Source organism: Oncorhynchus mykiss, chromosome 28 (assembly GCF_057628025.1).
Source record: "Oncorhynchus mykiss isolate SJ-2025 chromosome 28, ASM5762802v1, whole genome shotgun sequence".
NCBI lineage: Eukaryota > Metazoa > Chordata > Actinopteri > Salmoniformes > Salmonidae > Oncorhynchus > Oncorhynchus mykiss.
The window spans coordinates 33,441,371-33,452,188 of NC_143049.1; positions in this window are offsets into that span (position 1 = coordinate 33,441,371).

Genomic DNA, 10,818 nt, shown 5'->3' on the forward strand with positions numbered 1-10,818 from the left:
TGCTGTGTGCCTTTTTAGTAATGCTCCACAATGCACAGTATTGCTTCAACAAGTGCTTTCTGAAAACTGCAATTGTTTTATTCCTGTGTAAACTGATTTCAAATTAATATTTTAGGTTTCAGCATCACGTACATTTCCATTGCTAAACAGAAGTTAAATCATACAGTATTTAGTCAGTCAATGCTTGCATGCTCCCATAACGTCTCAAGAGACCATTCAAAAACACTTATGAAAATATATAGTTCTAGATGATATGTTAGATGTAACCTGTCATGTTGTCATGTGGGTTCAGAAAGGACTTGATTTTTTTTTATAGAATACTAATTAATGTGTTATGTTGCTTTTAAGTAGCCTACTGTAAAATCTGAACATTATTTAGGAAAACACAATGGTTTTACTGACGAGCTGCATGACAAATCTACATGAAAAATCGGTTTCAATTGCAACAGTATAATTGACATTTGATAGAAAAAATTGTGGGGATATTATAAAGACAATCTAATAGGAACACATTTCTTCAAGACAAATCTCTTGAGCTTTCTCTGTGTGCCATTGATAATATTTCATTTAATATAGGAATAGCTAATTATATTCACAATCTCTGTTTGAATGACAGCTCTGAGTGAACAGTGCAGCAGGAATCTCACACACTTCCCCATTATTACATTTGACCCGGATCCATCCGGATAATGAGTATAGTGACGGCTCTGCTGACTTTCTACTCTCCTAATCAACACTTCTTTATTCGCTTTCTAGCTAACGACAACACCGATCGTGGCATCTCAGATTCACAGTCCGTCTGGTTGAATGACCGAGGACACAATATAAAATGTCCCAAAATTCCCGGGATTATGACTTTTTACCCTGAGCCATCTGGGGTAATGACTCCACCGACTGCCTCGTCTGGCTTCACTGTGCTCTGGGGCAGAATACTTACCACTCAGACGTGTGTGTGGAGCGAACTTCAGAAATCCACACAGTCCCTGGGGAATTACAATAGGAGTCCAGCGCAAGTTACGGATAATGATGAAAATGTGCGTCTGGCACAAGTTGAGGTGACCTAGGAATTTAATAACAAATATAACAATGAAGCCAAAACCAATGGCATTGAAACACAGTGCAGGTGTAGCGGTGGAAGTTTGCTAGTTTTTGTCTGGCGATAGCGTGCTCCGTCAGTGGTTTGACAAAGAGAAGTGTAACCTGGTTAAGAAAATTATCACAATCTATTAGTAGTTTATCATAATTATTATATTCATGTGATGTCCATGGAGATACCATGATTAATTAGATTGATTTGTTTCATAATAATTTTAACCTTTATTTTCCCAGGTAAGTTGAAAACAAACTCATTGACAATGATGACCTCACATCAAATACAGACAGCAGCAAGAACAAAAACACATCGATGAAGTAAAACTGTAAAACAGCACTAAAGTATAGTCTGTGTACTACATGTTGTTAAGAGTTCAGGAAATTGGAAATGTAAGTGCCAGAGACGATATTCTCTCTGTCTCTGTCATCAACTGGCTGAAGTTGCTCATCTTAGTGACTGCACACACTGAACACCAGTTTTATTGATTGACAGGTACCAACTCCAGAAGGTTTTAAGCTGAAAGTTAAAGCTATGTCCTGTCTACGAGACTCATGGGCCAGAGGCAATACCATCACAGTGAGATAGCAATAACCAATCACACAATGAACTGGCTAAAGTTAATCACTTTCGGCTAAATGTGATTGGCTGAACATCACTGTTATGAATTTACTTCTAACCCCAGAAGATGTAACCTCCTTTATCACCTAAGGCCTGTTTACAAAATTCATTAGTACACTCTCTGGAGAGTCCGAACATCATCGGAGTGTAAATAACACACTTGTGGAGTTCGCAAAAAAAACACGTTATGAGATAAACTTTTTTTATAAGCAAGAAGAAAATAATACTCTTATAGGGAGAATATTAGGTATCTCGTTCACATATTCAAGCAGGCTTATTTTAGACATTGCGGAGGCAGTGGATTCACCAGGGCACCCTCAAGATTCTGCTGTCTGCTGTCATTCTGCTGTCATTGTACGGTCTACTTTCGCTCATCAAAACTTCTGTGGTGAGGAAAGAATGTTCTCAGTGCCAAAGAGAGAACTTTCTTCAAAAATCGATTTTTATCTTCAAATCGCTATACATGGAAAGGTTCTTGTAAGCTTGGTAAAAACCAGAGATCTTTGAATCAGACTTTTACAATCAACTTGCTTTGTGCCCACAAGAAAGAGCCATCAGCTACCCTTTCACACTACCGAGCTGTGCCCAACTGTATTGTGTGGCCTGGTCAGACATCCAGCATAATTGCTGAAACAATGCTGGAGAAGACAACATGAAAGGCAAACATCAGAGCCTGCACTGTACAGTAGAGTTTGGCATTGTAAAAGGGGGTGAGAAGGGTATAAGAGAGGAGCTGGGATGAAGATTTTCTTTGAGCTTCTCGGTTTACATTATTAGTGCCAACAGGGCTATTCTCGGCCCCGGATGGCTGGAAAAACGTATTTATAAAACATTCTACCAGAACCCTCTGCACTCTATGAAATAAACAGCACCTCAAAGAATTTTAAAGCACACCACCAATGTAAGGCACGTGATAATGAAAATACATTATGTGTGTGGCTTCTAACCCCTTTGGCATCACATCCACTCTGTGTGTAAACCCACGCAACATTACGCTTCAATATAACACCTCAATACATGAAATAAAACAATCTATTCAAGTCAGTAGGTTGCATGCCTCTGAGTTAAGATGTCCATATATGGTCATCTTTCACAACTCTAAGACACACCTCCAAAGGAAGAATCTGGGGTTATCATACCTTATGAGTAGTTTAACGCAGACATAATACAAGCAAGCGTGTCATGGGATCGCATAGAAACCAGGCCTGTAATTTTGTGATTTTAGGGGCAAGGCCATTTGGCTTTTAAGATGTGCCCAATCTGCCAGGCAACTAGCAAAAATATCAAATTAAATGTATTTGAAAACTGAAAAAAACAACACTAGCTATTCTGTTAAGGCATGTAAATGTACATAAAAAATTAAGTGTAGGTGATAGTCTATGTGTATTGGCTATAGTCGGTCATGTCAAAACTGATGCTAACATGAGGGAGAGGCGCCTGAAAATGTAGCCAGACTTTTAATTACAAACTAATATATATATATATATATATATATATATATATATATATATATATATATATATATATATATATATATATATATCCATCCAAATACATTTCAACTCAGTTTTTCCACAATTCCTGACATTTAATCCTAGTAAAAATTCCCTGTCTCAGGCCAGTTAGGATCACCACTTTATTTTAAGAATGTGAAATGTCAGAATAATAGTAGAGAGAATGATTTATTTCAGCTTTTATTTCTTTCATCACATTCCCAGTTGGTAAGAAGTTTACACACTCAATTAGTATTTGGTAGCTTTGCCTTTAAACTTGTGTCAAACGTTTCAGGTAGCCTTCCACAAGCTTCCCACAATAAGTTGGGTGAAATTTGGCCCATTCCTCCTGACAGAGCTGGTGTAACGGAGTCAAATTGGTTGGCCTCCTTGCTCGCACACACTTTTTCAGTTCTGCCCACAAATGTTCTTTAGGATTGAGGTCAAGGCTTTGTGAAGGCCGGCCACTCCAATACCTTGACTTTGTTGTCCTTAAGCCATTTTGCCACAACTTTGGAATTATGCTTGGGGTCATTGTCCATTTGGAAGACCCATTTGCGACCAAGCTTTAACTTCCTGACTGATGTTATGAGATGACGTGGAAAAATTGAAGCAACATTTTCCTTTCCCATGATGCCATCTGTTTTGTGAAGTGCACCAGTTCCTCCTGCAGCAAAGCACCCCCACAACATGATGCTGCCACCCCCGTGCTTCACGGTTGGGATGGTGTTCTTCGGCTTACAAGCCCACCCTTTTTCCTCCAAACATAACAATGGTCATTATGGCCAAACAGTTCTATTTTGGTTTCACCAGAGGACATCTCTCCAAAAAGTATGATCTTTGTCCCCATGTGCAGTTGCAAACCGTAGTCTGGCTTTTTAATGGTGGTTTTGGAGCAGTGGCTTCTTCCTTGCTGAGTGGCCTTTCAGGTTATGTCGATATAGGACTCGTTTTACTGTGGATATAGATACTTTTCTACCCGTTTCCTCCAGCATCTTCACAAGGTCCTTTGCTGTTGTTCTGGGATTGATTTGCACTTTTCGCACCAAAGTACGTTCATCTCTAGGAGACAGAACGCATCTCCTTCCTGAGCGGTATGATGGCTGCGTGGTCCCATGGTGTTTATACTTGCGTACTATTGTTTTTACAGATGAACGTGGTACCTTCAGGCATTTGGAAATTACTCCGAAGGATGAACCAGACTTGTGGAGGTCTACAATTTTTTTCTGCGGTCTTGGCTGATTTCTTTTGATTTTCCCATGATGTCAAGCAAAGAGGCACTGAGTTTGAAGGTAGTCCTTGAAATACATCCACAGGTACACCTCTAATTGATTCAAATGGTGTCAATTAGCCTCTCAGTAGCTTCTAAAGCCATGACATTTTCTGGAATTTTCCAAGCTGTTTAAAGGCACAGTCAACTTAATGTATGTAAACTTCTGAACCACTGGAATTGTGATACAGTGAATTATAAGTGAAATAATCTGACAATTATTGGAAAAATGACTTGTCATGCACAAAGTAGATGTCCTAACCGACTTGCCAAAACTATAGTTTGTTAACAAGAAATTTGTGGAGTGGTTGAAAACCGAGTTTTAATGACTCCAACCTAAATGTATATAAAACTTCTGACTTCAACTGTAAGTATATACAGTGGGGCAAAAAAGTATTTAGTCAGCCACCAATTGTGCAAGTTCTCCCACTTAAAAAGATGAGAGAGGCCTGTAATTTTCATCATAGGTACACTTCAACTATGACAGACTAAATGAGAAAAACAATTCCAGACAATCACATTGTAGGATTTTTAATGAATTTATTTGCAAATTATGGTGGAAAATAAGTATTTGGTCAATAACAAAAGTTTCTCAATAGTTTGTTATATACCCTTTGTTGGCAATGACAGAGGTCAAACGTTTTCTGTAAGTACCAGTGATGGTACCCCCTAATTTTAGGTTTAGGGGGTACCATCATTCCCAAAGTGGAAACCCTTGCAACCCCTGGAAGGTGGAGGGTCCCACAAACTCCGGGGGCCCATGCGCTCCCCATCACACACCTGCCTACATTTTAAATAAATCATTTTGACATTAACCCTCATTTTAAATTTCAATGTGTAGCAAGTTAAGTGTTTGTGATGTCCAGTCTACTTGGGTAGTAGGTGAAGCAGACAAACAATATAGTTGTGATGCATCTAATTAGCCTATTTTCCAGTGGCAGGCTATAGACCTACAGGACAGTTGTATTTGTTTTATAATAATAAGTTACTGATTAGTATACCTGTACATTTATGGGAAAGTATAAAAATACCTGTCCTGATGTACAGAAAAGTAAGAGGATTGCATATTTCAAAATATCTCTCTCTGTGGGACACTTTGCAAAGTATACCTAGGCCAGTGCTAATGACTCATCTCCACTAGATGGCCACACAACACATGTCAAACTCAACGCCTCATCTACAGTGTATAAAATATTAGTAACACCTGCTCTTTCCATGACAGACTGACCAGGTGAAAGCTATGATCCCTTATTGATGTCACCTGTTAAATCCACTTCAAATCAGTGTAGATGAAGGAGAGGAGACGGGTTAAAGAAGGATTTTAAAGCCTTGAGACATGGATTGTTTATGTGTGCCATTCAGAGGGTGAATTGGCAAAACCCCAAAATGTAAGTGCCTTTGAACGGGGTATGATAGTAGGTGCCAGGCGCACCAGTTTGAGTCAAGAACTGCAACACTGCTGGGTTTCACACACAACAGTTTCCAGTGTATCAAAAATGGTCCACCACCCAAAGGACATCCAGTCAACTTGGCACAACTGTGGGAAGCATTGGAGTCAACATGGGCCAGCATCCCTATGGAACGCTTTCGACACCGTGTTCAGTCCATGCCACAACAAATTAAGGCTGTTCTGATAACAACCTTTATGAAACTTCTATTAGCTAAAATAAGCCTCACGTATCAAAATAAAAATGTATTGCCTTCTTGACTAAATTCAACTCTCATTGCCACACATACAAACAAACACTCTTCACTTGTTTAATAATGAATTATCTGCTTAACGTGGACAGATTTAGCGTGGAGTGAACTCTCTCGCTTTGCCTCTACACCTCTGGCACTAACCAGTGGAAGTGGGAATGTTTGTATGGAGGTCAATGGGAGTGTCAAAATTGGTCAATAGAATGAAGTTTTAGATGCAAGTCTTATTTGATCGAAGTTTCTAAATGGTTAGATTGTTACAAATGTACTAATAAAAATCAGGCACGTGGCATCCCAGCAACTTTGAGAAAACCAATGTTATCATAGTTTTGGGGCGGCAGGGTAGCCTCGTGGTTAGAGCGTTGGACTAGTAACCGAAAGCTTGCAAGTTCAAATCCCCGAGCAGACAAGGTACAAATCTGTCATTCTGCCCCTGAATAGGCAGTTAACCCACTGTTCCTAGGTCGTCATTGAAAATAAGAATTGTTCTTCTTAACTGACTTGCCTAGTTAAATAAAGGTCAAATAAAAAATATATATATTTGTGCCCATTGTTCACATGCTCCCACCTCCACCCGGTTTGCAGACATTAGTATTGTTAGACCATCGAGTCCTGCATCTTGCCCTTATCTTTGTTGATCTTTGTTTTACTCAGCGATATGCAGCACCACAGATGTTACAGATGAGCGCATACTTTGTGATAATCCTTGAGTGTATCTGCATATATAATAGCTACAGGATGGCTGCGGGACCGGAAACAGCGGAGAAGTTCAATCTGGCAACGCTCTTAGTTGTTGTGGAAATCAACCCAATATTGCTGATTACTTTGTGCATCGCTGACTGACTGACTATCTTTAAACTTATTTTCTGTTGTCTATGCAACAGCAGGGCATGGTCAACAACGTCGAAAACTTTCAATACAAAGTGATACGCAATGCTCTTTTTTTGTGCATCCTGAAGATCACTGATCACCTTGGTTACAGCTGATTATACTATGTTTAGCTCTGAAATCAGACTGGCTTTGGGATATGACAATTATTGTAGAGAAAACCTTTCAGCTGTGAATTCATCAGGTTTGAAGTTTTACAAATGTTATATAAAGAGTTGATGTTGGGTTAACATTATAGAATAATAATTTATTGGACACAACACTATACTAAAAACAAATGACAACTTTATTCAAAAATACAACGCACAATGCTAATCTCTTCGTAAGACAACTGTGACACAAAACAATAATGGAAACACTTTACTTGACACCAAGCGCCATAACATGTTATGACACCGTCATACCACTGTCATGACCAATATATTTACACGTGTTGTGACATATTGTGTTACCACACTGGCTGTCAAGGAACGTGTTACCACGCTGAGTGTCATGGAAAGTGTTACCACGCTGAGTGTCATGGAAAGTGTTACCACGCTGGGTGTCATGGAAAGTGTTACCACGCTGGGTGTCAAGGAAAGTGTTACCACGCTGGGTGTCAAGGAAAGTGTTACCACGCTGGGTGTCAAGGAAAGTGTTACCACGCTGGGTGTCAAGGAAAGTGTTACCACGCTGGGTGTCATGGAAAGTGTTACCACGCTGGGTGTCAAGGAAAGTGTTACCACGCTGGGTGTCAAGGAAAGTGTTACCACGCTGGGTGTCAAGGAAAGTGTTACCACGCTGAGTGTCATGGAAAGTGTTACCACGCTGGGTGTCATGGAAAGTGTTACCACGCTGGGTGTCAAGGAGTGTTACCACGCTGGGTGTCAAGGAAAGTGTTACCACGCTGGGTGTCAAGGAGTGTTACCACGCTGGGTGTCATGGAAAGTGTTACCACGCTGGGTGTCAAGGAGTGTTACCACGCTGGGTGTCAAGGAAAGTGTTACCACGCTGAGTGTCAAGGAGTGTTACCACGCTGGGTGTCAAGGAAAGTGTTACCACGCTGGGTGTCAAGGAAAGTGTTACCACGCTGGGTGTCATGGAAAGTGTTACCACGCTGGGTGTCATGGAAAGTGTTACCACGCTGGGTGTCAAGGAAAGTGTTACCACGCTGGGTGTCAAGGAAAGTGTTACCACGCTGGGTGTCATGGAAAGTGTTACCACGCTGGGTGTCAAGGAAAGTGTTACCACGCTGGGTGTCATGGAAAGTGTTACCACGCTGGGTGTCAAGGAAAGTGTTACCACGCTGGGTGTCATGGAAAGTGTTACCACGCTGGGTGTCATGGAAAGTGTTACCACGCTGGGTGTCAAGGAAAGTGTTACCACGCTGGGTGTCAAGGAAAGTGTTCCCACGCTGGGTGTCAAGGAAAGTGTTACCACGCTGGGTGTCAAGGAAAGTGTTACCACGCTGGGTGTCAAGGAAAGTGTTACCACGCTGGGTGTCAAGGAAAGTGTTACCACGCTGGGTGTCAAGGAAAGTGTTACCACGCTGGGTGTCAAGGAAAGTGTTACCACGCTGAGTGTCAAGGAGTGTTACCACGCTGGGTGTCAAGGAAAGTGTTACCACGCTGGGTGTCAAGGAGTGTTACCACGCTGAGTGTCAAGGAGTGTTACCACGCTGGGTGTCAAGGAAAGTGTTACCACGCTGGGTGTCAAGGAAAGTGTTACCACGCTGGGTGTCATGGAAAGTGTTACCACGCTGGGTGTCAAGGAAAGTGTTACCACGCTGGGTGTCAAGGAAAGTGTTACCACGCTGGGTGTCAAGGAAAGTGTTACCACGCTGGGTGTCAAGGAGTGTTACCACGCTGAGTGTCAAGGAGTGTTACCACGCTGAGTGTCAAGGAGTGTTACCACGCTGGGTGTCAAGGAAAGTGTTACCACGCTGGGTGTCAAGGAGTGTTACCACGCTGGGTGTCAAGGAGTGTTACCACGCTGGGTGTCAAGGAGTGTTACCACGCTGGGTGTCAAGGAGTGTTACCACGCTGGGTGTCAAGGAGTGTTACCACGCTGGGTGTCAAGGAAAGTGTTACCACGCTGGGTGTCAAGGAGTGTTACCACGCTGAGTGTCAAGGAGTGTTACCACGCTGGGTGTCAAGGAAAGTGTTACCACGCTGGGTGTCAAGGAAAGTGTTACCACGCTGGGTGTCAAGGAAAGTGTTACCACGCTGGGTGTCATGGAAAGTGTTACCACGCTGGGTGTCATGGAAAGTGTTACCACGCTGGGTGTCAAGGAGTGTTACCACGCTGGGTGTCAAGGAAAGTGTTACCACGCTGAGTGTCAAGGAGTGTTACCACGCTGGGTGTCATGGAAAGTGTTACCACGCTGGGTGTCAAGGAGTGTTACCACGCTGGGTGTCAAGGAAAGTGTTACCACGCTGGGTGTCAAGGAAAGTGTTACCACGCTGGGTGTCAAGGAGTGTTACCACGCTGGGTGTCAAGGAAAGTGTTACCACGCTGGGTGTCAAGGAAAGTGTTACCACGCTGGGTGTCATGGAAAGTGTTACCACGCTGGGTGTCATGGAAAGTGTTACCACGCTGGGTGTCATGGAAAGTGTTACCACGCTGGGTGTCATGGAAAGTGTTACCACGCTGGGTGTCAAGGAGTGTTACCACGCTGGGTGTCAAGGAAAGTGTTACCACGCTGGGTGTCAAGGAGTGTTACCACGCTGGGTGTCAAGGAAAGTGTTACCACGCTGGGTGTCAAGGAAAGTGTTACCACGCTGGGTGTCATGGAAAGTCTTACCACGCTGGGTGTCATGGAAAGTGTTACCACGCTGGGTGTCATGGAAAGTGTTACCAAAATAACACTAGGAAATACATGTGAAATAAAACATCAGTGATGTTCTTGACAAGCCAAAGAAAATCAATCACGCAAAACCGTAATACATGTACATGCATCATTTGCATAGTCGCTTAGATACCAGATACAAATTAAAATGGAGTATTATTACCTTTGACCTCAGAAGAGTGTTTGACATCCTATTTGACACGTTTGATCTGCTTCCCAACCAAACACACATTGATATATTGATATAGCTACAGTATGTTCCATTTAACAGATTATTTTAACCAAAGAGACTTAACAGTTGTGTGTACACATTGCTTCTGCAGTCCATGTAGTTATATATAAACCTGAAATAGCAGCATGCTGTGGCTGAAAACCCCCAGCTGTGCTCAGTAGGGGGAAAATGTTTTGAAACAGAGTGAAACGGAGAGGTACTACCTGGGCCCGTATCAACAAAGCGTCTCAGGGTAGAACATTGGTCTCGGGTGCTGAGAATAGAGACATTTTTCTCCTTCTCTCATGGGTAAAAATAAAAGCTATGCCTCTTTAGTCACAAGAGTCCCACCTAGTCGGCAGATATTTAGGAGACCTCATGAGCTGTCCTAACCAGTTAAGAGTTACCAGCAGGTGTCTTGAAAACAGTAAAGGGCAGTGGTTCCTGCGCCATAGACAAGCAATGATCTGGAGTTGAAAGAATAGTTTGATATTTCTATACGATCAACCCATAAATAATCTAGACCTTCATGCAACAGTAGGTATTTCTTGCGCTTTTGACAATGATTTTACACGAGGCCTAATTCACATTATGATATGCCTAAATACTTATAACCACTAGGCTAATAAATGATCACATTTTTCTTTTTGGCTATTTCATTAACCTACATGTATATCAAGTTGTCCCTTTGGAGTGCAATATTCCTAAATTGGGCATGCC